Below are 25380 nucleotides of genomic sequence, written 5' to 3' on the forward strand. Positions count from 1 at the left end.
ATAGATGTAGTCTCAGGCAGTGTAATTAATTAGGATGCTTAACCCTGCAGTGGTTGAGCTGCTTTTAAAGGTAAATCCAGAAGTGAATACTGAATTCAAAAAAAAAAATCAACTGTTTGTTTTCACTGACAATTTTAAATCAGGATGCTGGACAGAGTCACCCATCTATCAGTCAAAGACAATTCTCAAGAAGACAGACAAAAGACTTTCTACTCCTGGTATAATCTCTTTCCTAACCCTGAGCCCTGAGACACTCATATGGGTTGGCACTGAATTTAAGCTCCAAATCACTCAAATCAAAAAGAGCTACTCTCAGTCTGTCATCAGAAAGCAAGCTCTCCAAGGTGTATTTTTATCCCAGCCTCATCTAAGTTATGACAACTCACCTGGTTGGTTTCTGCCATTTGAGTAGAGAGATGCATCAAAGTGACAGGACATCACTCTCTGTGTTCCTTGTGAGGTGTGATGGAGAAGAAAAACAAACCTGGGAGAACAGATTTCAAAGTATTTCCAAGACGTCTCCAGATTGGAGAGATATAGGGCGCCGTTTATACTTGTTCTTACCCGAGGCTCTTCTGAAGTTGAAACTCCTGCCTCTTCTACAGACACTTATTTACTTATTTCTCTATTTATTTTACTTTGATTTTGACTCATCTCCCTATCCTTACGGTTCTTAAAACATGCAGCCCTAAGATGCTGTACTGCTGGTCACTGCCTCAAATCCTGGATTTTATACTGAGCACCCTCGACTTTGCTAAGCCCCTTCCCTCCTGGGCTCATTTGCCTTTCTGTTGACCAATACCCTCAGGCCACGTTTATTTCCCACACTGGGAAATGGAGTCTAGTGCTTGCTTAAGTGAAATATAATAGATAGATGAACAGACAGGTAGATATAGATACAAGTATGAATATAATATGTATTCATAACATCTATAAATTTATATACAAAAAATCAGAATCTATATGGAAATATGTGTATCTATGTATCTATTATACCACTCTAATAGCTATATCTGTACATCTATTATATCTAATCACAGATGTTACAGCTGTCAGGGACCTTCTAATTCATACATGAGGTGACTATTGAATCTAGCTGTCGCCTTAATTTTACAGATGAGTTATATTTTTGCTACCACTGCTGGTATCATTTTAGTCAGTTTAGATTTATTATAATTGCACAGGTATTTCAATTTTTCCATCTGATTTTTGCTTTCTTACCATACTTGTTCTAAGATTCTTTTTTTTTTTCTCCCTTTCCAATTTTTCTTGAAGTGACTTAGTTTCCCTTATTCTCACATTTTCTTCTACTGGTTTGGAAGACATATATTCTATTTCTATTATTTTAGTTATTATCTTAAATTTTTAATATGGGTCCCGATCTAATAGGGTCTAAAGTTAACTGATCTTTCTATTCTGCTCTAATACAGCTAGAGCCTTAGAACACTTCTGATCACCTGTCCCACCTTACCTGTTATTTTGTCCAATATTTAGTTTCACCTTATTTTTATCTCCTACCAAATTATTCATAATTATTATTATTGTTGTTGTTGTCTTCTTTTATTAATGATGCATGCTTTGTGTATTATATAGTGTTGCTGTTTTACACTGGTTTGTTTATATAAACTCACATATTTATATCACCCTTAAGATTTTTTGCTAGTCTTTGGCATTTCTAAAAGATGGGTTGATGTATTTGTCTAATCCCACTTGGACCCCCCTGAGCCCGACGTTTCATATCTTCCATCAAATCTGGAAGATTCCGGGCCTTACTTCTTCACATGCTTTATCTGCCCCCATTCTGTTCTCTCCCTCTGCTACTCTAATCATTAGAGGACTCTTTCTCTCCTCAGTGTGTCTTAACCTCTTTTAAACATTTTCTTTGTCTTAATCTCTCTGTGCTACATTTTAGCAATCTCTTGGCTCAACTATTTGGTGTGTTTTTCACTTCAGTATTTATATATTTCAACTTTAGAAATTTACATTAGTTTTTTTCAAAGCTTGCCATTCCTTACTCATACTGTTTTATGCTTTTCTGACGTGTTCATTTCTTTCCTTAATTGTTTTTAGCATATTATTTTATAGTCTACCTCTATAATCTATTACTTGAAGTTCTTCAGGTTTAATCCTTTGGTTTATGTGTCTGCTAGCTACCATTCGTCATGGATCATCTCTTCCAGTTTCCATAATCGTGGGTGGGGCGCTCACTTGCAACAACCCCCCACCCCAGGACAATGATGATGTCAAGCTCACTTCTTTAGTGCTTCTTGTTTGGACTGAGAATGCTCTCCCTCTCCTGACTACTTTCAGGACCCAGCTGTGTATTTAGAGACATGTTTATAAATATTCTGTCTATCTTTCTGAATAACTTGGTACGATATAAAAAGAAGGTGAAACTAAATACTGGACAACAACTTCTTCAGATTACCTAATCTAAATTACTGCCAGAAGCTGATGTCACATCCGCAGGAATTAAAACGACAAGGACAAGAAGACATGACTGGAGATAAATTAACTAACTCAGTAAGTAGAATAAACACATTGTTGCCCCTTCTTGGGACTCTCTGTCTTCTCTCTATTCATCCTTCAGTCCTCAACTAATAGCGCTTTCTTGCTATAGTCACTGCTCTCTCTGCTTGTCCTATCATAACCCCACCACGCTGTACTGGAATTGTTTCCCATCTGTCTTTCCAGGGAGGGGCAGAGAGAGAAAATGAACAATAGCCAGTGTGAATGAGACGCACTGCAGGTTGACGCTATGCAGAAAAATATAGCCTGGTGAGGAGATGGTGAATGATACAAGGATTAGCACCTGAAGGAAACAGGGTGGGCTGTCAACCTGGCCAGAGAGGTGAGTGAGATGAGGAAACAAGCCATGGGTGTATGGTCAGCGATGCATGCTTTGTGTTTGTGTCCATTAAAAAATAATACGCTAATTAATTAAAATTTTAATGCTTTGTGTTTGGGGAGAAATGAGTGATGGGGGAGAGCAGGCAATGGGGTCAGAGAAGAAGCCAGGCAAGACAAAATTTGGGGGCCACTGAAAAGACTCTGGGAATTATTACGAGTGAGGTTTGATGCCACTGGAAGGTTTTGAATGATCTTGCTTACATTTCAGAAGACTACAGCTGATGGCTTTGTTGTAACAGAAACAGGGAGGCTAATCAAGAAGCTAATGCAATTGTTTAAGTGGAAAAAAGGATAGTGGTTTCAGTAGAATATCCACTTCAGAGGTGGTGAGAAGTGAATGGATTCTGGACTTACTTTGAGGGTAGAGTCAGATGGGTTTGCTGACTATATCACTCTATTTTATGACTCTGGCCAACACTTTAATAGAGAGACTAGCTTTGTGTTTGTTGGCTGAACAAATGAGTAAGTGGAAGAATGCATAACTTTCAGGCCCTCTTTGACATCATTTTCATTGATAAATAAAACTAATCAAAACACTATGAAAAACTGTGCCTGTTTTTCTATTGCAGTTAAAGTGGGTCTAACGTAAATACTGTTAACCACACCTTCTGGCATGTATACTAGATCTCCTGCTTTCTGGCCAGTGCTAGAGCCGTGCTTTTATGTTTTTTACAAATTTTAGACTTAACGTCCATCTTCTGCTAGAATTTGTGATTGTTCTATGTCAACTGTATGACAACCACTCAAGTAGGCCATCAGTAAAATTGCCTCAGACATACATTTTATTTTCTGAAATCCTTACTTATGTTTTCAAAAAAATTAACAACATTTTGGTTTCAGAATGAACATGGATAGTTCACATCTTTCTGTCAATTTGTTTCAGGATAATGTTCAATGGAATTGACTGATAAAGGCCACTCTTCAATGAAAGATAGTAAGATATACCTTAGAAACTATTTGCCTCTTGAAACAACATGGTGACTATTTAAATGTTACTGTGGACATACCTACTCTAACTTTTAACAGATTTCAATGAAATTTAAAAGTGACAGAGATAAATGTCTCAAATGAATCTGTAAATTCATTGATAATTTTCTAATCAATCCTACTTTTATTAAATTATCTTTTGAAAATTTAATTAAAATTTTAATTAATTCCATTTATGAACTGCAATAATGTCTTCTAATTACGTGATTACACCAAGTGAAGTCTGCTGTTCACAGGACTACTGGTTAAGATGTCTAAAAGCACCAAGAGTACATTATCTTTACTCTGTAATATATGTAACGGTAGAAAGTGGCCCTGATGATTAGGATTCTTTATGCTTCATATAGTACATTAACAGAATCTAAGGTACCGATCCTCTAACAAGTGTACTGATATATAAGCCGTGCTAAGCAAATTGGTGCCAAATGTGTATGGCTTTCATGGTGGCAACTTCACAGAAGACACAACATAGCTAAAGAACGTTTATTGAGAGGGAAGACTTCAAAAAACACAACATCTTGGGTTGGAAGGAACTTGAAAGACTCTCTCTCCAGCCCTCCATCCATCTTCGACTTCCCCTGATTTGCTGCACGGATCCCGACAACACATTTCAATTCCTGCAGTAGGCTACGCTCTGCACTGGGGTAGTTCTAGGAAAGGATAAGCAGGCTTCCTGCCCTTGGTGACCTCAGAATCTACCAGTGTCTAAGTTTTCCACGAGGCTGCATGCATTTAGTGGTTTGCTCCCCCACGGATGTCAAACAAGAGCTAGAAGATTTCATCTCACTTAAGAAAAAGAACATTAAGGACAGGGTCCAGGTTTGGGGCTGCACTCACTCTAGGTTGAAGAGATAGAGCAGAGGATTTCAAGACCATCTCCAGCATACATTAGCAGAACCACCCTCCCGGGATAACACCATATGAAAGCAAATCAGTTTTCTCTTCCGTCCTTCAGAGAAATGGAGTGGCCTCTGTCAGAGTACATTTTCTTCCCTGTGTAAAACACTCTCCGGCTCCGCTACTGTGAACAGAGCTCTGACACTTGTCTTCTCTCTCCCTCCTCCACCCACCCATCACTACAGTGATGTTACCCACGGTTTCATAGCATTTAACTTTGTACCGAGAGATTGCCCTAAACCAGTCTTTCATTAATGACAATAATCACAACATCAGCCTTTTGCTAATGACAATAATAGCTAACATTTTCCCATGCTAATCATAACATAATACTCCGTCATGGAATTTCACAGGATCCCCAGGAAGGAGGTAGCACTGATATCCCCTTTCTGCAGAGGAAGGAGTGGAGATTCAGAGAGGTGAAGAGACTTGTCCAAGTGCCTACGATGAGTCAGCTCTGGAGCCAGAATTCACATCTCATTGTCTCCTCCCTAAACCAGGCATTTAAGCTCTACTGTAGCTGCATTTGATTGCAGTGGGGGTGGGGGGGGGTGGGAGTGGGGAGGCTAGAACGGAAGCCCAAGCACCTGCCCGCACACCTGGCCCAAGTTCTTGGAATTCCAGACACCCCTTAAAGCACAGGCTTATGTCAACAAGAGTTTTCTAGAGGAGCTGAAGTTATCTGGGAATCTGGCTGCCCACGTCCATCCCCGGATCTGCCCCTGCTCCATCCAACGACATAGACCCGATTCTCTTGCCAGCAACCAGCAGCGCAGGGCGGCCAAGACTAACAAGTGTAGGCACTGTGCAGGGTACGGGGTGCGTGAATAGCACCATTCTTTGCTGGCCAACACTGGCCCCATTGTCTCAGGCAATGAATAGAGCTGTGTGGACAAAAATTCACACACGAAGCAAAAGTAGCAAAATTTGTCTCTTTGTGATGGTTTCGAGACTGGGTGAAAAAGTCGTCCTTCACCTGGTGCTATTTTACATATTCTTTCACCGACAGAAAGCCCTCTCTCGCAAGGGAGGAACTTTTCTCTAAAAATTAAAAAGGTGCAGGTCACAGTGCAGGTGGGAGAGCCGGGCGCTGACCTCGATGTTGAACCGCACCCATTCAGTACAACATCGGGGACACGGAGAGCGAGGGCGCATTGTCTCGACTGTGTGGCTGAGCCCCAGCCCCTCATCACCTCGATCTGTCTGAGACACGCAGCTCTTGCCTGCAATCCCGCAGATAATAGAGGGAAAGTTAAGCACACAGCACCAACCACTGTATACGCTCAGGCTCTCCTTTTGAGGCAAATAACTGGCCAACTTCTGTCTCCCTCCCAGAGGGTTAGGCTCAAACAGCCCCAGAACCATCTCGGGGGTGCCTTGCTCAGCTGTGGTAAGTGACACCTGGGCCATCTATCCCTATCTTTGTCCTGCGTGCACCATGAGCTGAAGTCAGAGTCCACAAACCACTACAGTCGTTTAACCTCCAAGGGTGGAAAATTTATTCCTCTCGGAAGAGCAGGCACTAACATAATTCTGTACAGCCTTGTGTCCTCTACACAGGATCTCCTTCTCATTCTCCAATCACTTGTGAAATCACCATTGGAAGCAGGTGTCCTGGGATACAAATAATCCTATGAGTACTAAATGAATTAGTATTTTGTATACCCTGGTGTCATGCAGTTTGCTGAACCCCATTTCTCCAACACTGATATCCTGATTTTTGTAAAACTTTCAGAGGCAGCCTAAACAGTCACAGGAGCATGCCTGGGCATCGGATACACATCGATTTAAATCCTGGCCTACAAAGAGGATCTGCCGGGTGACCCCATGTGTTGCGCTGTCCTGGAAAGACCCTCGTTTATACTGGATGTCCTGGTGTAACTGGACTTTAAAGGGTGTCCTGTTGAAATGACAGATGATTAGGTCACCCTAGGGTCATGCCACATTAGGCAAGCAACTTCACTGCCATCAGCCTTGCCTCCCTCATTTAATAAACCAGCACAACCCTGTCTACCTCTTAACGATCAGTGTTAGTGTTAGAATATATGTGCAACTCCCTGAATATTGTTTGAGGCATAGCAGGGACTCAATAAAGGATGACCATCATTAACATTTCCTCTAGAGACAGTGCCATAGAGCACTGTTTCCAAAGGATTGAGAAATTGGGGACCACTGAAATAAAAAATAAAGAAGAAAAATTTGACAGAATGACACTGAGTCACTAAGGTTTTATTTTGCCAAGTAAAGGCATTAGACAGGAAAAAAAAATGCCACTGGTTACAGACATCTTTTCATGAAAGAAGGGTTATTTTAAAAGCTGAAAATGAGGAAAGAAAATCTTAGAATAAAAGTCAGCCTATGTAATTAAGGAATTTATCCAGTAGTCTTAAAAACACAACGTTACCTTTTGAAGGAGATCAGAATATGCCACCCCATAATATGCCACTTTGGCATAAGGATTATTTTGAGCTGAAGGCAATTGAGGAAAAATTCTCTGCCTTCCCCTTCTCCCTCCTAAATGCAGGGTATGAATTTCCCTTTGAAGACGATGCCCCCACACCCCAAGCACCAAAGGGAAAAGAGAGACTCACCACTGAAGATGGGGAGTCAACACCAAGATGAGTTTGCATGAACAGACCTCACTAAAATAGCCCTTACCTTCCATTAGCTCCCCTAGATAGTTCCTAGTCACTTCCCGGAAATTTGTTAGCCCTTGAACCCGAACCCCTAGTCCTTTGTGAAGAAGGATTCATACGCCCCTGAGTCTAAATCATTACTTTCCGTGAACTCCCAGGCACAGAAATATTAATAGAAATGTGGTGCCTTTTCTCCTAATAATCTTTTGTTAGTTTAATTCACAGGCCCCCAGATATAACCTAAGAGGGTCGAGGAAAGGTTTTCCTCCCTGACACTTTCTTTTGTCTCTTTCAGCAGCAGCCTAGTGGGTGCTCAGAAACTAGCAGTGGTCCGAAGTGCCACAGCTGGGGAAACACCGGAACCGCAGGATTCCATCTACTCTCTTGTGTGTCTGTCCCATTTTCCACCTGTCATTTCACTCTCATATTTCTCAACCATTATTTTTACTTTGATCATTTGCTAATAACTTCATGATATTAAGCATTCTTCACTCTCGAAGCTCTGTGCTCGGTAGGCTACGGGTACTTTAAAAGTAAGAGGCTGATAAGTGGCTGACACTTCATGTCTTCTTAGGTAAAACATTTAATTTGGCCGCTTCAACAAGACTGTTACTCTAATTGGCCTGTGTATTTTTTTTTTTTTGTAGGATTTACACACTATTGGTGATTCCAACCAATGTAGGAAAAATTTAGGTCATTCGATAAAGAAATAAGGAGAGGTTTCGCGGGGCACCTGGGTGGCTCAGACAGTTAAGCGTCTGCCTTCGGCTCAGGTTATGATCCCAGGGTCCCGGGATCGAGCCCCACGGGGGCGGGGGGGGGTCCCTGCTCAGTGGGGAGTCTGCTTCTTCTTCTCCCTCTACAACTCACCCCCACCCCCGTGTCTCTCTCAAATAAATAAATAAAATCTTAAAAAAATAAAGAGGTTTTGCATCATGTCTGGAAAAAAGTACCTGCATGCTTCATGGATTCATTTTTAGCAGTTCCAGCGTCATTTGGACTTAGTTTGGCTTCCAATCTGTACATAATGCAGAAGCAAAAAGTCTTTCTTTCTCCAGCTTTCTACAAGACTCACCTTTGATCAAACTTTGGGAAAAACTGATCCAGGTAGATGGCTTTAAGAAAGGCATGAGAAACCTCTCCAAGGGGCCTTCCTACCTCAGCTCCATTTTTTCTCTGAATGCCATTTAATACCTACAATGACTTTCCTAGCATTTAACCTAATAATGCTTTCAAAGATTTAATATTACCCTCTTTTCCCTCAAATGATATTTGCATAAGCCATAATTAAGCTTTTGGAGTCTTATAAAAAAAAAAAACCTATTGAGAGAAATAAAGCAGTGAGGCAAACATTGTAAATTGGAGTAGCTAATCACACAAAAAAAATGATAATAGCTTCCAAACTGTAAAGTCAAAATTTACTTATATTTCCTGAATATTATGACTATTCATATTTTAAGATCTATTTATACTGAGATATATCTTTGCTTTCTAACTTGCTCTTTTATTCAAAATGATCTTTAACAACGAAAATCTTGCAACCCAATATCATAATCAAGCTATTGCACTTTTAAATTGAAGTTCGGTTCTTTTGAAGCACCTCATTTTCCAACATCAGGAGATGAAAAAGCATTTCTTCTAAGATGCAAATTTTTAATTGTTTAGGAAAGCACAAGCTTCTTTGGCCCTGAAATACCAATATGAAATGTCCTTTAACAAATATGAATCTTTGAAAAGATGCAAATTCATCATTATTACTTTCCCTCTCTCATTAATTTTCTATTTAACAGAAAATATTACATTTCATTGTATTACCATCTTGTCTTTTGCTTTATTACAGTCCTCAGCAACTCTACAAATTCTTTACGAAACGGAAATGTGTAATTCGATCTGTGCCTGCGACAGAACTCACACAGTTTATAATCACACAGTTCATATCACATGAGGTTGATAAGCAAATGGCAAGAAACACTGTACATTTCTGCAACATTTGCTTCGATCAGTCCTCTGTGTCTGGAATGTTTTTTGCAGGGCTTACCAAAGGTCATTAGCTGATTGAAATAAGAAGGCGAGGCGGGTGGGCATGTGACCAGGATAGGCGTGAAACATGCAAATAATGAAGGAAGCCACAGAGGTTGAGGCAAGACAGTTGCCCTGTGAGTTGGTCTTATTAAAGTCCTCCCAACACAATATTTTCTCAGAACTTGGGACAAAAATTGCATTAGTGGCTTCTTTTTGAAGGTGACAGTTGTTTTCAATATTTTATACAATGGAGTGATAAAACGACAGGAACTTTAAATTAAACCTTAGCGTGCTACCCAACTAAGCTTTGTGTGCAAAGCTAGGTTGGGAATAGCCCTGCAGACATTTCTTTTTTTTTTTTTTTTATCAACTTAACAAATGTTTGTTTTCAATTCGTTTTTGACAATGGACTTAATAAACCCTTTTACCTAGTTAAGATTTATGAAAAGTGTTTCTCCCCCCACTTATCTCATTTAGAGAATGGGTAATTTGCATAATGGTAAGACAGGGGCATTTTCATTCTTGTCTTTCAAGCACGTGCATTCTAATTTTCATGGTAATAGTCGGTGCACTTAACAACAATGGTCCATTGATCCAGTGTGTCTCCTACCTGCCCTGGAGCAAACTGGGCAATTGTTAACGGGAGAAGCCACAGAACAGATAACGGAATCGACCATTAGTGGAGAAGCACTGTCTATAATGGTTTCAATAATAATTAATATGCGGGATAGCTAGTCCTGCCACACACCATTTCAGACTAGAATTGCATCTGTCAGTCCAAATCCTGACTCCATTCGAGGCACCCAGCACCGAATCTAGTTAGACAGCTAACTGAATTAAAACAAAAATCTACAGATGCATGATAAATGCACAGGATGCTATGTCACACATGAATGACTCCTATACAGGCCAAATGACAGATGTATTTCCGCGACTCCAGGCCAGGCTCCAGCACAAACCACTCTTCATTTATCAATAATTGGGCCTTAATTTCATTTGGCAGTGGTGGAGCGGCTTGCTCAGCTTCCTCTCCAATAGACGAACACTAATTAGACTTTTTTTTCGGGGGGGCGGGGTTGGGCACCGATCTTTTGCTTTTATTTCAAATAGTCAACCATAAGCAAAGTTAGAGCCTGTCCTTTGGAAGAGAAGGGTCTGTTTTACCCACAGCTCATTATTAGTGATAATATCTTGCAATGGGAACTCTTCAATTATTAATGTTCCATTTTGATACAGATGAGAAACATCGAAGAGGCAAGTAAAAAAAAGAAATATGAGAATGGATTGAACTTACCCAGCAGGTCTCTTAGAGCACTTGCTGCTAACTCTTCTTACTCTTTGCTGAGCTTTACTTTGATTTTTAGGTCACGGTGTCTTTGTGTCTGCGTGTGAGTGCGGGTGTTTGTGTGACAGAGAAAGAGGGAGAGAGAAATAGAGAAAGATTCACAAACGTCATAGACAGATGGACTGGCAATGTAAACAGGGAAATTGTAGAAAAATTCTTAAAATTGTAATTATAAAAGGAGAAAACTATTAGGATGATTTTCGGAGGCTATCATGTGACTTTTCACACCAATTTTAATTGGGTGGTTCTATCTGAGGTGAATTTATGATAAGGATTAGAAAAATGCCCGAGACTTCCTAATAGGTCAGTGTTGCCCACTACCATCCTGCCATCCAAATAGGAAAAGCCTCCCACCAAAGGAGGCTTTTCCAATCCTGTATTCAAGAGAACACACCGAGTCTTTACCTCATATCATATAAACAGGCCCCAGAATGACAAAAGGTACATGGAAATAACCGTATATTGGTCATGTCCCCCTCATATCTACATTATAGGGATTAACATTCTGTCCCGCGGTGCCCACAGAGTCCAAGTGTTCATTTGTTCCCCTTTTAAGCGAGAGGCAAATAGGCATATGGCAGATCGTGGACTGTGGCTTCCCCCCAGGGGCACATTTCTCCATTTAAGGAGTTGTTGCTAGTTGCTCATTTGTACTCAGAACTGGCTGTGCTTTTCAGGTTCTTTTGAGCTTCTTGCCTCTCCTTCCAAATGCCACCCTACAATGAGTGACAAATGGGTACCCTGCTTCTCCATCCACTTCCAAACAGGAGCTAAATACCAACAGGGAGTCCTATTGATCCACTCTTGAGATTTTGCTGTTCCCTGTCACTCAGACACTCTTCAATATCACATTTATTATTCTTCATTGGCATAGGTGATGGCAGTGATGTTGTCCTGAGGACTGATTGCTATGCCCAGATGATCTGTTGAAGTTGGCTGCCTGATCCAACATACAGCATAATTGAAGAGGACAAGGAACAGAATCCATTCCCGTTTCACCCCAGTAACTACGCCAAATTCAACAGAGAGCTCTCCATATGGTCTAACACAAGTGAGGTAATGTGTATATTATGCCATAATAAATGAAGTCTCATAGGTTTCAATGGCTCATAGTAGCTATCAGGAATCTTTCCTAGCAACTCATGGGAAACTGAGCAGCATGTCATAAATGGTAAAGCCATAAATAATTTTGCAACTCAGCCACCAGGGTTGTTGTGAAATGCTGTGCTTGCATTATCCACTCTAAACACTGACAGATATGTGAGCATGCCTGCCATTTTGTAAGCAGGCTCCCCTGCAGAACACAGGAGCCCTGAAGGATTGGCATTTTAACTGGGAAAGATCTGAAATCTTAAGGAGTTCTGAAGACTCTGGTCTCTACATTGTGTTCTTTTTTAATTCCAGAGAAATAGGATTTTTAAAGACTGTTGGCACTTGTACTTCTCAGGAGATATCTAATGAGAAAGATAAAATAGAGTACTCACGGGGGATATTGTATGATTACCTAAAACATTCATTGACCCTTCCTGTGGGAGGATTCTGCTTCCCTATTCACTGACATTGTTTTGCCATGTGACCTGCCCGTGAAATGTGAGTGAAAATGTCTCACATCAATTCTCAGCATGAGCTTTAAGAGGCATCATATGATTCTGCCATGTTGTCTTTCCCTCTGCCATGAGGCCAGTACTATCCCACAAAGGATAGTACTTATGATGTGCAAGGTATATGAACCCCACGTAGGGGCTGCTCCATGAGTCCGAGCACTGAAGTGAGGACCTGTGGAGCAGAGCCACGGCCAACCTGTGATAAGCACGGACCATGAGCAGAAGCAAACCGCTGTTGTTGTCAGCCACAGAGATTTAGGGATAATTTATTACTGCAGAATAATTTGCTTTAAGATGGCTGATATAGATCATAGCACATGTTTAAGATAATATGGACTATTTAATTCTAATTGCTCTAACATTAACATTTAACATTGGCAACCCATGAACCTGAACAAATGTTGATAAGAGGATTGGTTTTCAGTAAAATATATATATATATACTAGTTTCTGCTGCCGTTGACCCTTCTCTTCTACTTGTACATGATTCCTTGGGTTGACCTACAGCAGTGTGCAACCAGCATGAGTCTGCCATTACTCTTGCATGCAAAGCTGCTGGTGCATCCTGTTCTCTTACTTGTCTGACCTCCTACTGCCTAGCAATTTTTCTCCCTTCTGACCACCTTAAGAAAAGAATTCAGAGACCATATGCCGTATTTCAAGGTTTGCTGATCTACGCTAGCATACAGTAGTGCATGGTAGTGCATGGTGATAACATGGTCATATTGAGCTCACGGTCTGTCACTCCCAAAAGGGATCAAAGTAGTTGTATCAAATACCTCCTGGAAAAGGCAGGCCTGGGGATACTATATGTGGGCAGAGGTTCCTGGAACTTAGATTGAAGTCAAGGGTGGGACAGATGTGGCTAGAGGTCTACCAGGGGTAGGTAGGTAGGGCCATGGTCCCTGGGGATAGAGCCAGGGAGTCAACACCTGAGTGGCCATATTGAGCAGAGAGGTGGAGTTCAGGCATAAAAAAGAAATGAGACCAGAGTCTGGGAGGAGGCTGGGAAAGGGAGGGAATTGTGAGAGAGGTTCTCAGGGGCTCTCCAGCTGGGCCCCAGGGTATTGTAACATGCTTTTGGTTTTGCCTTTGGGTATGGAGGTTTCTGTTAACAACACAAAACCAGTTCAGGCCCTCATCAGCTCAGTGTGTTTATATGTATACATGAACAAAATTGGGCTCAGCCATTGTCCCAGTGAGTGTATTTTTTTTTTTTAAGATTTTATTTATTTATTTGACAGAGAGAGACAGAGTGAGAGAGGGAACACAAGCAAGGGGAGTGGGGAAGGGAGAAGCAGGCTTCCTGCAAAGCAGGGAACCCTATGTGGGGCTCAATCCCAGGACCCTGGGATCATGACCTGAGCCAAAGGCAGACGCTTAATGACTGAGCCACCCAGGTGCCCCAGCAGTGAGTGTATTTGTGATCAGCCTCCAGAAAGGTGAGCCTGGAAAGCAGAACCCCAGAGCTGGGTAGATCCTCCAACTCTCCACAAGGGGTCTAACCTCTTCCTCCAGGAGCTCCTCAGAAGCCTATTTCTGGACCAGGGCCTATTTTTCACACAGCCAACTGAGGAAAATAAGGACAATATAAACTGGGTTTTTCCTAAAATTCACCTAATTGCTTTTGTGTGTGTGTAAATGCACTGCTTTTTGATCTTTAAATTTATCTTTTTTTTAAATATCAGTGGTAATAATATTTGGTCATTTTTTTCCTACTTTAATATCAAAAAAGTAACAACCCTAAGTCAGTCTGATGTTTTCTTAAAAGTTTACTGGCATGTGAAATCGAAAGTCCAGGAGTTACTGATCTACACTCACAAGTTTTTAGCTGGGTCATTTTCCTGGCCACAGGACAGTGAAGGTACAAATCCAATGACATTGGGAGAACACGGAAATGGGAAGATTAAGTCTTTTGTTCCATCCCCTTCCTGCCACTAGACTTCCATAGTTGGGAAATTCTGAACAAAGGCCGAACCTCATTTTATCTGGGGCTTTCAAGGACTCTGAGAAAACATATAGTTTCCTCGGTAGACTTTGCAAATGGTTTTAGAATTTATAGAGGGCACTGAACTCTGTGAAAAGCAGAAGTCTAAGTTTTGGGGGCCACTTTCCTTTATCAAAAGTAGACTAGTCTGTACAAAGCTGAAGGTTGTATTTGTCTGTCGTTAGCCTCCTCATTGTGTGCCCGTGTCCCTTTCTGGATAGAGCTTATTCCAAGTCTCCCAGGGACCCTCACTTTCTACATCTCCTTAGGAATATCTGTGCTGGTTAGGAATCTTTGTTGCAAGTGTAGGGGAGGAAGCATAATTTTCCTTCTACCCTTCTGAGTTCTAAGCTGAAGCCCCTATAACAAAAGACAGATTAACAAGAGAAAAAGTTTATTAATATGTACACCTCATGTACACATGGGAGATACCCAGGGAAAAATAAGTAACTTCAAGGTGGCTTAGAATTCAGACTTAAACACAGCCTTAATAAGGAAAGAAGAGGGGAGATGTAGGCCTCTTAGGGGGGGAGTGAATGATTTTTAGGGAGGATGGATGGGCCCTTAGAAGAATAGAGGGGAGGTATGATAGTTTGTGATGAAGGTGTGTGTGGGTGTGGTGTCCACTTCTAGTCTCCTCTCCTGCAATGAGTCAGTCTTCCCTGGTTCGTGAAACTCCTAGGGAAGGGATTGCGACAATTGAGTTCCTTTTGGAGGATCTATCTTTAAGAAGATAAAGGGAGTTCAGAGAAAGCCTCTCACTGCATTTGCTGGTTTTCATTTCAAGTGCCTACAGGTCAAAATAATCAATATACCAAAGCAGCATATTTTGGGTTGGCATGTCCTACTACCCTTTCTAGCAGCAGAAACAACTGTGGCTACTTTTAATGAAAACAATTTATTGGAAGGATATCCTATCCTTGGAAGAGTAGGACACCCTTCCAAAAACTACCTTTAGGGTAGCAACTAAAACCAAAAGGTATGTAGAGAAAATAGGCCTGGGAAAGCTATGAGTAGCTCTAGGAATCTAAATGGCAAGAACTCATGTCTTTTCAGCATGCCAGCACTGGGATGAATCAATCCCCAATCATTTATTATTATTATCACAGTTACCACCATCATCATTGTCATGGTCTCAATATTTGAATTCCAAGACAGTCTATTATCCTGGCTAGTGTCCTATGGCCATCCTGGACCCGAGGAGGGTGAGATATCCTGCTGGGCACTTCCATCAGGACCACAGGCGATGGAAGAGGGCAAATCCCCAAAAGGGAGGCTGGGGGGCTGTGACCAGAAGGTAAATGGTGGATTCTGGATGCAGAACAACAGATGTCCACTTTAGTCTCCAAAGAGACCTTTCTTCTCTGCATTCCACGCTTAGACCTCAGACATCCCCCCAAATCAAAAACTGATCAATGTTAGCTAGAAACTGATAAACTTTTAAACTCACAGGCCTGAGGGGCACTTCTATTTTAGCAAGAATAACATCTTAACTTAAAATTATTTCATAGTAGCAAAAATTGACTCTGCCTAAGAATAAGGCCAATACTGCATGTCAGGTAGATTTGCCTTGGGTTTTACCATCAGGGAATTTAATAAATCAGATCGATGACCCTAATGCTAAACTTTGAATGTTAATAGGAAAAAAAAATGCTGGCTTCTAATCATATTACCACTCCCAAATCATTCACCAAGCTAAGCATTTTAACTAGCCAAATAACTGTGGCTGAGGCGCATTAGGGCTTTTACCGCTTGAGTTAGAGACACCAAAGAAGAAAAATGTTCTTTTGAAGATTCTCTAGTGATAGTTAACTGTTTAAGACAATATTCTGAATGTCATAAGTCTTTCGTGAGAGATAACATAGTTTTATATTTCTTATGACTTGAACATTCTACAAATTATCCTCTATATCCTAGATCAACTTATGCCAGCAAATCTGGTTATAAATATAACTTTAACAGAGGATTTCTGGAAGACACATAACTCTGGTACTGAAAGAGTCTATTCCATCTCATTTAGTTTTTGATTATTTAAGAATATTTGAATTTCACATTATTTTATAATATTTTGTGCACTGCCACTGAAAAAAAATCTTAATGAGTTTTTAGTGCCATAGGCCTTTATTGTCTTTTTTTTTGTACACATGGCCAATTTAATTTTCAGCATACTAGAAAAAAATTTTTTTCACATTGTAAGGGGGAAAACAGCTTGCTAGAATTGGATGCATGGCTTTTACAAAGGGAGTAGGTGCCTTGTTCAAATGTATTAGAATAGAATATGGTAATAGATTAATTAGTTCTGCACTTCACAGCAAATTTTTTCATACTCACCATTTTTCATACAGGTCCCATGAAAGTTAAATAGAAGTTAAACACATAGTGATAACCTTTGCCTTCTACACCCCTGATAATCATCTGCTGTCTCTTCTATTGATTATCTTGCCAACCTGTCAGCTCTTGGATGCCTTGTGCAAAAGAAGAACATTCTGACAGCCAGAAAGCAGGTAGGAAGGTAGAGGATATGGGATGTTAGCAGGATGTTAGCATGTCCTCTAATAACCAACTAAATTCCTCTTGGCACTGATCTCAGGGTGTGTGGTTTGAGCTTGGAATGAGTTACTTATAGTCTTGTCAGAAATATGGAATGATATGGAAAAACGGACACATATTGGATGAACCCAAAGATTTCCAATGTACTCTATCTTGGAATTACAAAGGAATGGGGGAGAAGGGGTATTGAATTTTTGCAAAGTTGAAGGCCTACAGTCTTCCACTACCTTCTCTTCCTACCCCATTCCCCTAGCCATTACTGTGTTTCAAAAAATAGTACATTTACCTGAGATTTAAGAAGGCAAACTCAGGTCAGTCCCAGCTCTTTTATGACCTGGCCCTGGGAGAGGCACTAAGTGAATGACCCAAATTCTCTCAGTCTAAGCTTCCTTGCAGTAGAACTATAGGGAAATAATATATCAGAAGTGCTACCATCTAATGAGAACCTATATGTCTCAGGCACTTTATATGTACCCAATCCAGATATAATCTAAAAAAGCTGTCATCATCACCATTTAGTGTTGGGGATATTACAATTCAGAGAGGTTGAATAATTTGGAAATGAGCTCAAATCTTAAACTCTAAAACCTATATATTTCTTTATTGAATTACAGGTCATGTGTGCTTATAAAGATTTAGAACTAGTCTGTTTGTTCAAGTCCTGTAAACTCATACCAAAATCTACAAAAAAGTGTTCAAATTCAATGTTGTATGATGAGAAGAAAATCATGACAGGGGTACACATACACCATATTACATTATGAATTACATTTGTAGACTCTGCATTCACAGGGGCTCTGCCATGAAGCTATTGGAGGGGCCATGCTACCTTTTCCGTACCTAACACCATTACTGTATTCAATCATGAGACTATATACCACTTAATAGTTATACAATAATTTAATAATAAAATTTGAGACTCTAAAATGTAAATCATGAAAGCAAATTAGAATCCCAGAAAATTAGATCACCTATAAGCATTTCAGAAATATTTTCTATTTACTACTTCTACCAGCAGTACTAAAATAACTTTAGTATTAGATATATTCTAAGATGCTTTGGAGTACCCTGGGATATTATTCAAGAGAAAGAGGGTGATATACCAGGAAGTCTGTTGAACTTGAACTCAGGAGATCCAGGGGTCCAGTCCCTGCTCTCTCATGACTGAGTTATCTGGCTTCAGATAAGTCAAAACTTCTCTGGACCTTTGTGTCCTTATTTGTAAAGTGGATCCAGTCATTGCTAAGGTCTCTTCTAGCTCTGAGACTCTACAACCTGCAGTAGTTAAGGGGCATGATAAGGTAGATCACGTGGTTGTTTTTCCAACTGCACGGGCAAAAATGTACCTCATTCTTAGCCATCAAAGACAAATATGGAGGGAGAGAAGCATTTTCTCTGCTACCCATTTGCAAACACTTGGCTGTCCACTGCCCCTATAACCTTTCACAGGGCCCAGCACATATCCAGCACCCCATAAATGGTCATCGAGAGCTGCGGCTGCTCCTGAACACAAGTATGGTAAGGATGATGATCATGATGGTGACGATTATGATGATGAGGGACTGGTGCCGTGAGGCAAGGAAGCCTAATGAGAATGTTGCAGGGGCAGCTTCTTGCATGTCATACTTCTCCCCTTTATTTCCTCTAAGTTCATTTTCCCTGGCTAATAAGGATCCAAAGCAATGGAAGTCATCAAGTGATTCTGTCCAGACTCCAGAAAGGCAGGCATAAACTTGAAAGGTTTTATCTTTCTTCTATAACTCTGAAATTTGGCTCCTTGGGTTGGAGGAGGTGAGTGCCGTGGGTTAAATGGTGTCATTCTGAATTATCTTAGTAAAATATAGTTTTTGTTTGTTTTGTGGGCAATATTGCATCTCGAGAAATCATAATCCTTTGTGAAAAGTTTCTTTTCTAAGAATTTAGTTTCATTCTTGGGAGACTTGGATGTATTCTTTTCCAAACATTCAGTTTTCAGTAGATAATGAAAGGCTGCAGGTTGGACCTTAAGCATACCTTCACCATTTTGTGTTATGGTGGAGGCGCTGTCCATGCCAAGACACAACCTGAACACAACCCTTATTGTTCTGCTGAAGTTCTGGTGTAGTGGTTCTGGAAACCTGAATAGCCTAAATTTGGGGTTATATAGTGATGTAATATATTGTCGGATTCCAATGGGTTGTGCTAAAGGAAAATGCAGAAGGCCAAAATTAATTAATTAGTCAGTAAATAAATTAATTTAAAAAACCCAAACAGTAAAAAACCAGAATACTGAAAGCATTTCCTGGGGTTACTTAGAAACACATGGATCAGTGATCCTAGACACCCTTCAGTAAAGTACGTTGGAAGTTCAGTCTAATCTGATTTGGGGCATTAAAAGAAGTATGACCTCACAAGACACGTGCAATAGGTAGGTAATATTTGGAATCAGTTATTTTCTCATAATTCCATGTTAGGAAATGTTGTATTAATTTTTATTTTTTTGAAACTTGTGTTTAAACTATTCCTATATATTTCGGGCTCCAAAAAATTGTGTCTCTTCACATTAAAGATCGTATCTTCTCTTTCCTTTGTGTCCCTCACCCAGTGAGTAGTTAATGACTGCCTTTTAAACACATCATCAGGGAAATACAAATCAAAACTACGATAAGATACCACCTACACCTGTCAGAATGGGTAAAATTAACAACACAGGAAACAACAGATGTTGGCAAGGATGTGGATAAAGGGAAACCCTCTTGCACTGCTCCTGGGAGTGCAAACTCGTACAGCCACTCTGGAAAACAGTATGGAGGTTCCTCAAAAAGTTAACAGAACTACCCTATGACCCAGGAATTGCACTACTAGGTATTTGCCCCAAAGATACTGACTTGAAAGGGTACATGAACTTCAGTGTTTATAGTAGCATTATCAACAACAGCCAAATTATGGGAAGAACCCAAATGTCCATCAACTGATGAGTGGATAAAGAAGATGTGTATATGTATACAATGCAATGTTATTCAGCCATAAAAAAGAATGAAATCTTGCCATTTTCAGTGTCATGGGCATGTAGAGTATACTATGCTAAGCAAAATAAGTCAGTCAGAGAAAGACAAATACCATATGATTTCATTCATATGTGGAATCTGAGAAACAAAACAGAAGAACATAGGGGAAGGAAGGAAAAAAAAAAAGAGAGAGGGAGGCAAATCATAAGAGACTATTAACTAAAGAGAACAAATTGAAGGTTACCATAAGGGAGGTGGGTGGAGGATGGACTAAATGGGTGATGAGTATTAAGGGGGGTACTTATTGTGATGAGCACTGGGTGTCATATGTAAGTGATGAATCACTAAGTTCTACTCCTGAAACCAATATTACACTATATGTTAGCTAACTAGAATTTAAATAAAAACACATAACTGAAAAAAAAAATCTCCCAGATTTTTAGATTGAGATGAAAAGGTTTGAGACCCTTTTTTGTATTTCAAATAAATCAATTTAAGAATTAGAAAACATTTCTTAACTCACTTAAATCCCACCCTATTTGTTCCTTGCTTCCATTTATCAACTCCGGGAAATATTTATCTTAAGTCTTGTCATCTATTTGCTGCCAAATTGTTTTGCCTTGTTACCTAGGGCAATGATTGTGATCAGTCTCTGTGTTTTTGAAGTAAACTACATTTATAGTAAAAATAATATGCTTTTTTTGCATAATTATCTCTTAAGTCATTGTTGGGCCAATTTTCAATGTTCTCATAGATATTAAGACAGAGCACATGGCATAATTTTCAACACTGAAATATATTTTATTAGCAAGTTTCCACTCTCTCAAACATTTGTAAAATAATAAGATTGTAACCAATTGACCAAGTAATTAGTGAAAAGGCTGAGTCTGAAAACCAAGTCTCCTGCATTTCCAGTCCTGAGGCAGGCTTCCACTTATGTAATATATTCATAATAAATACATTAAAGACATAAATTAGAAAATGCTCATTAGAATTGGTGGTGACAACAATATTGCCTGGAATACAAATTGTTTAATCTCTTGCCCTATAAACCCTAGCCCTCACTTCTGGTTGGGAAAAAAGTCCTTACCTGTGTTCTTATTGGTTTATATTTGCTTATTAATGCTGAGAGGATGTTCACTCCTTACATAACCATTGGGCCACGTGCTTAGTGAAAGAGCATTTGTAAATTCTCCTTTATTGACAGGTTTTCCTCCCCATACCTAATTTTCCAAAGTGAGTACAAATGAAAACCATTTTAAGACATTCATTCTCTCCATGCCTTAAGAGTGTTTAAAGAAAAGAGGAATCAACATTTCTGGGGGAACTTATGATGTGCCAGGTATATGATCTACAAATATCATTTCAAATAATTATGCTCCTTGAATGAAAGAACAATGGCGGCAGGCAGCATCTGTGATGTGTGATTATTGCAATGCTCTTATTCTCAGTGGTTTCTCCTTTGCAGTACCTCAAGACAACCAGATTCAAGATTCTTTTCAACTTATATCCGGTTAACGTAAGAGCAAAAGATAAACTTCAACTTACAAACCAAAGGTTTTAGTCCTAAGCCCAAATATGTTATAGCAAATTTACCTTCAAGGAAGAGTGTCTGAAAAAGGATTTTCTCCTCAAAATGGGAAAATGGGTTTTTGTATCTAGACACATTCAAAGCTGATGGTTCTTACACCGAAGTGGAAGGATTTCAACTTAGAACCTGGAGTTGCTACCATGATTTTGTGGTGCTTTTAAGAGGGTTTTAGAAGACACTCATCAAGTTTCTTTGATAACAACAATGTGGTTTAGACAGAGTTTTGAAGAATTCCATGTAAATTAATCAAACCCATATGGAATAAATCATGTGAAAATACAATTCAATATTAAATAATCGGTTTGAACCAAGTTAAAAATGTTTGGAAAAACATCCAGAGTGATTTCTTCAAGTTCTCAGTCCAGCTTTGAGAATTTAAAATCACATTTGAAATTTTATAAAAGTCCTTAAAATTGGTTCATAGTCCTCCCCCAAATTCTATAAGTTTCATTTAGCCCAATTTTAGCCCTCCATCATCTTGAACAGAATTCTACTCAATAAATAATCAATAAAGTCAGGTTTGCCACAGAAGTTGCTTTTATAATGTGGGCTTCCAGGAAAGTGACAGATTTCTGCATTCACATTTTAAACTGATACACATCAGGGGAGAGTGCTTGACAAATCCTCTCAACCTTCCTCACACTATATGCAAAAATAAACTAAAAAATGAATCTTCTACCTACATGTAGAATTCTCAGAAAAGAATATAGAAGCAATCCTTTCTGACCCCGGAGCAAGTAATAGTGTCTTAGGTACGACAGCCAAAGCATAAGCAACAACAACAAAAATAGATAAATTGAACTTTGCAAAAACTAAAAATATTTTTGCTTCAAAAGACACATATCTAGGAAGTGAAAAGACAGCACACAGAATAAGGGGAAATAGTTGCAAATCATGACTTGTAAGAGTCTTATATCCAGAATATATAAACACTCAATAGTAAAAAAAAAACAAACCTAATTTTAAAAAATAGGCCAAGGATTTAAATAGATATTTCTTCAAAGAAGATATACAAATGGCCAAGAAGCAGATGGAAAGATGCTCAACATCATTAGTCACTTGATTAGGGAAATGCACATCAGAATCACAATAAGATACCACGTCAACCCTACCAGAATGTCTACCATCAGAAAGACAGATAATAAGTGTTGGTGAGGATGTGGGGAAATTGGAACCCTCACACACTGCAGGTGGGCATGTAAAATGGTGCAGCCACTTTGGAAAATAACGGGCAGTTTCTTAAAATGTTAAACATCGAATTACCATATGCTCCAGCAATTCCACTCCTAAGTATATACCCAAGAGAACTGAAAACTATGTCCACGCAAAAACCTGTACATGAATACTCACAGTAACATTATTCATAATAGCCAAAAATTGGAAACAACCCAAATGTGTATCAATTGTGAGTGGATAAACAAAATGCTATAGATCTCTATAATGTAATATTACTTAACAATAAAATGGAATTGATACCTGCTACAACATGGATGGACTCTGAATGTATCATGCTAAGTGAAGGAAGTCTGTCATATATTGAATGTTTCAATTCCATGTATTTGAAATACTCAGAATAGACAAATCCACAGAAACAGAAAGTACATTAATGGTGGTGGGGAGGTAGGGTACCGAACACATTTTGAAATTAGACAGTGATGATAACTGTTTAATATATATTATATATTTAATATGATATCATATTAAATATACTAAAAATAATGAATTACATACTTTAAAAGGGTAAATTTTATGGCATTTGAGTTTCATTTCAAAAAAGCTATTATTTCTTAAAAGACCCTTTTGAAATAAACAGTTCTTTCTGATTGTACATAATTGAGGGTAGTGGGTCCACAGTTTTATGCAGATAGCAGCTTTTTACAACATTACCTCCTAGGACAATAAATTGGTTAATTCAGGGCAGAGGGAAGGTGTTTAATCAGTCAAGCATGATGCATGGCATTAAAATCATCAACTCATGGACCAAATGTTCATCTTCTAATTGGTTGTCATTGCACTGTAGAGACATCGTCTTTATTTTAAAGTCTACAGAAAGCCTCTATTATTAACATCTGTGGGACGCTAGTGAATGCCTCTGGTACAGCTATTTCCAAGTAGCCCCCAGAGAAGCCAAATCAGATAAAGATCAACTTAAATTAGACTGCACTGGATATAGATTACCCCCCTCTCAGCTTTAGTTCTCTTTACATCATTCTACCATGCAATCACTGAATTAAAAAGTGAGACATATATTTAATCAGAGCAATAATTTATATAGTTTTGGGAAAAACTTTTGTAATTATAATCAGCCTTGAATGAAAATGGCTATTTTTATTTTGGACATTATTTTAGACATTTCATAAAATATTTATGTCAAACTTTGAGGAAAACATAAAGAAAACGAATTTTCATCCAACCCTATCATTCTAAGACTCTGTAACTTTATATATATATATATACATATATATATATATATATATATATATACATACTCAGGCTTGTGGAGAATATAGATATATCTGGATATGTGGACTCTCTAATCAAGGAACTTAATATACAGCTCCCAAAACAAGACTACAGCATGTGAAACCATAGGACACTGTGTAACTAGATGCTGAAATGACCAATTTCATCCAAACTTCTTTGCAAACATTAGCCAGCAATCGGTAATGAAATAAATCAAGTCCATCATTATCCATGAAGACATCATCCTTTGAATAAGTCTCCAGAATATGAAGTTATTGGGTGACTTTTCACTCATCAAAATAGGGATGTGAGTGTTAAAGAAAGCCATAGGCACTCTTAAGTCATCTACATGAGTCAGGAATGCAGATGGATAGTAAAATTGATTGGGTTATTAACACAATGCACCTGCCTTTCTGCTTAATAACCTGTTGTTTGATCTCATGATGACCTAATGATGCCCTATATAGCCCCAAAAGGACCAAAGACGTTTTCTAAGGCTCAACCACAGGAAATGGGAAACATTGGGAGAGATTGTTCAAAGAGAAGTGCCCAATAATGAGGAATCTTACATTTTTCCCAGCAGCAACATGTTAAAGGCTCTCACTTCCTACTGATGATTGCTGCTCAAATGTTTCCTTGAGGTAATTCCTTGAAAGTGTGTGCACGCGGCCAATCTCCATGGCTAACACATACACATGATTGGAACTGGGAAGCATACGGAACAAATCTGAGGTCATTAGAAGCTAAAAATACTGAACCCTCACACTTGCCCTGGAGCCAGTGTTCTCTAACAGAAGTGTCAAAGGGATTGTAATAAAATGAGCCAAGCAGCGCATCCACTCATTAGTACCGTGTACTTTATAGATACCAAAAAACGTAATGATGGCTTCATGCACCATACTTTCATAAAGGAAGGGGCTTCAATTATTTAGTCTTTTGTTTATTCCACAAATATTTATCAAGTTCCTTCTGTGTGCCAGAATCTATGCTAGGCAATAGGGATGTAAAGATGAATGAGACATTTCTAGTCTCTGGAGGTTCACAGATGAGCAAGGAAGACAGACATGGGAATAATAATTAGTTATAGTACATTGTCAGAAGGGCTCTAATAAAGATATGTGGAAGTGGTTTGGAGGACACAGTGTCTTACACTACTGGAGGTTAGGGTGGTTTTCCCAGAAGCAATAGTGCTCTGATGAAGTTTTGAAGGAGAATCTGGAGATTGCCAGGCAGAATAATGGGAGGAGGGGACTCCAGGTTCATGTACAAAAGCATGTAGGCAAGAAACAGCATGAATAGAAACCAAAGGTACTATGGGGGGGGTGCATAATGCAGATTAGACTGGGAAAGGCAAAAGAGAGTTGTATTGAAAAGTGCTTTAACTTTGCCCAAAGAACTGAA

The 25380-nt window shown here is 39.2% G+C and overlaps 2 long non-coding RNA genes across 2 annotated transcripts in view; one reads left to right on the top strand and one right to left on the bottom strand.

Annotated features, from left to right (window-relative positions):
- Positions 1-25380, bottom strand: part of LOC115936931 (uncharacterized) — a 414283-nt gene that overhangs the window by 67776 nt on the left and 321127 nt on the right. The gene's annotated exons all lie outside the window — the stretch shown is intronic.
- The window catches only part of LOC115936930 (uncharacterized), a 35259-nt gene continuing 12596 nt past the window's right edge, over positions 2718-25380 (top strand). Inside the window, exons 1-2 of the long non-coding RNA XR_004072298.2 lie at positions 2718-2851; positions 11672-11853. This is a non-coding gene — a long non-coding RNA (uncharacterized LOC115936930). The remainder of the gene's footprint in view (positions 2852-11671; positions 11854-25380) is intronic.

Source organism: Leptonychotes weddellii, chromosome 13 (assembly GCF_054177405.1).
Source record: "Leptonychotes weddellii isolate Sample4059 chromosome 13, ASM5417740v2, whole genome shotgun sequence".
Lineage (NCBI taxonomy): Eukaryota > Metazoa > Chordata > Mammalia > Carnivora > Phocidae > Leptonychotes > Leptonychotes weddellii.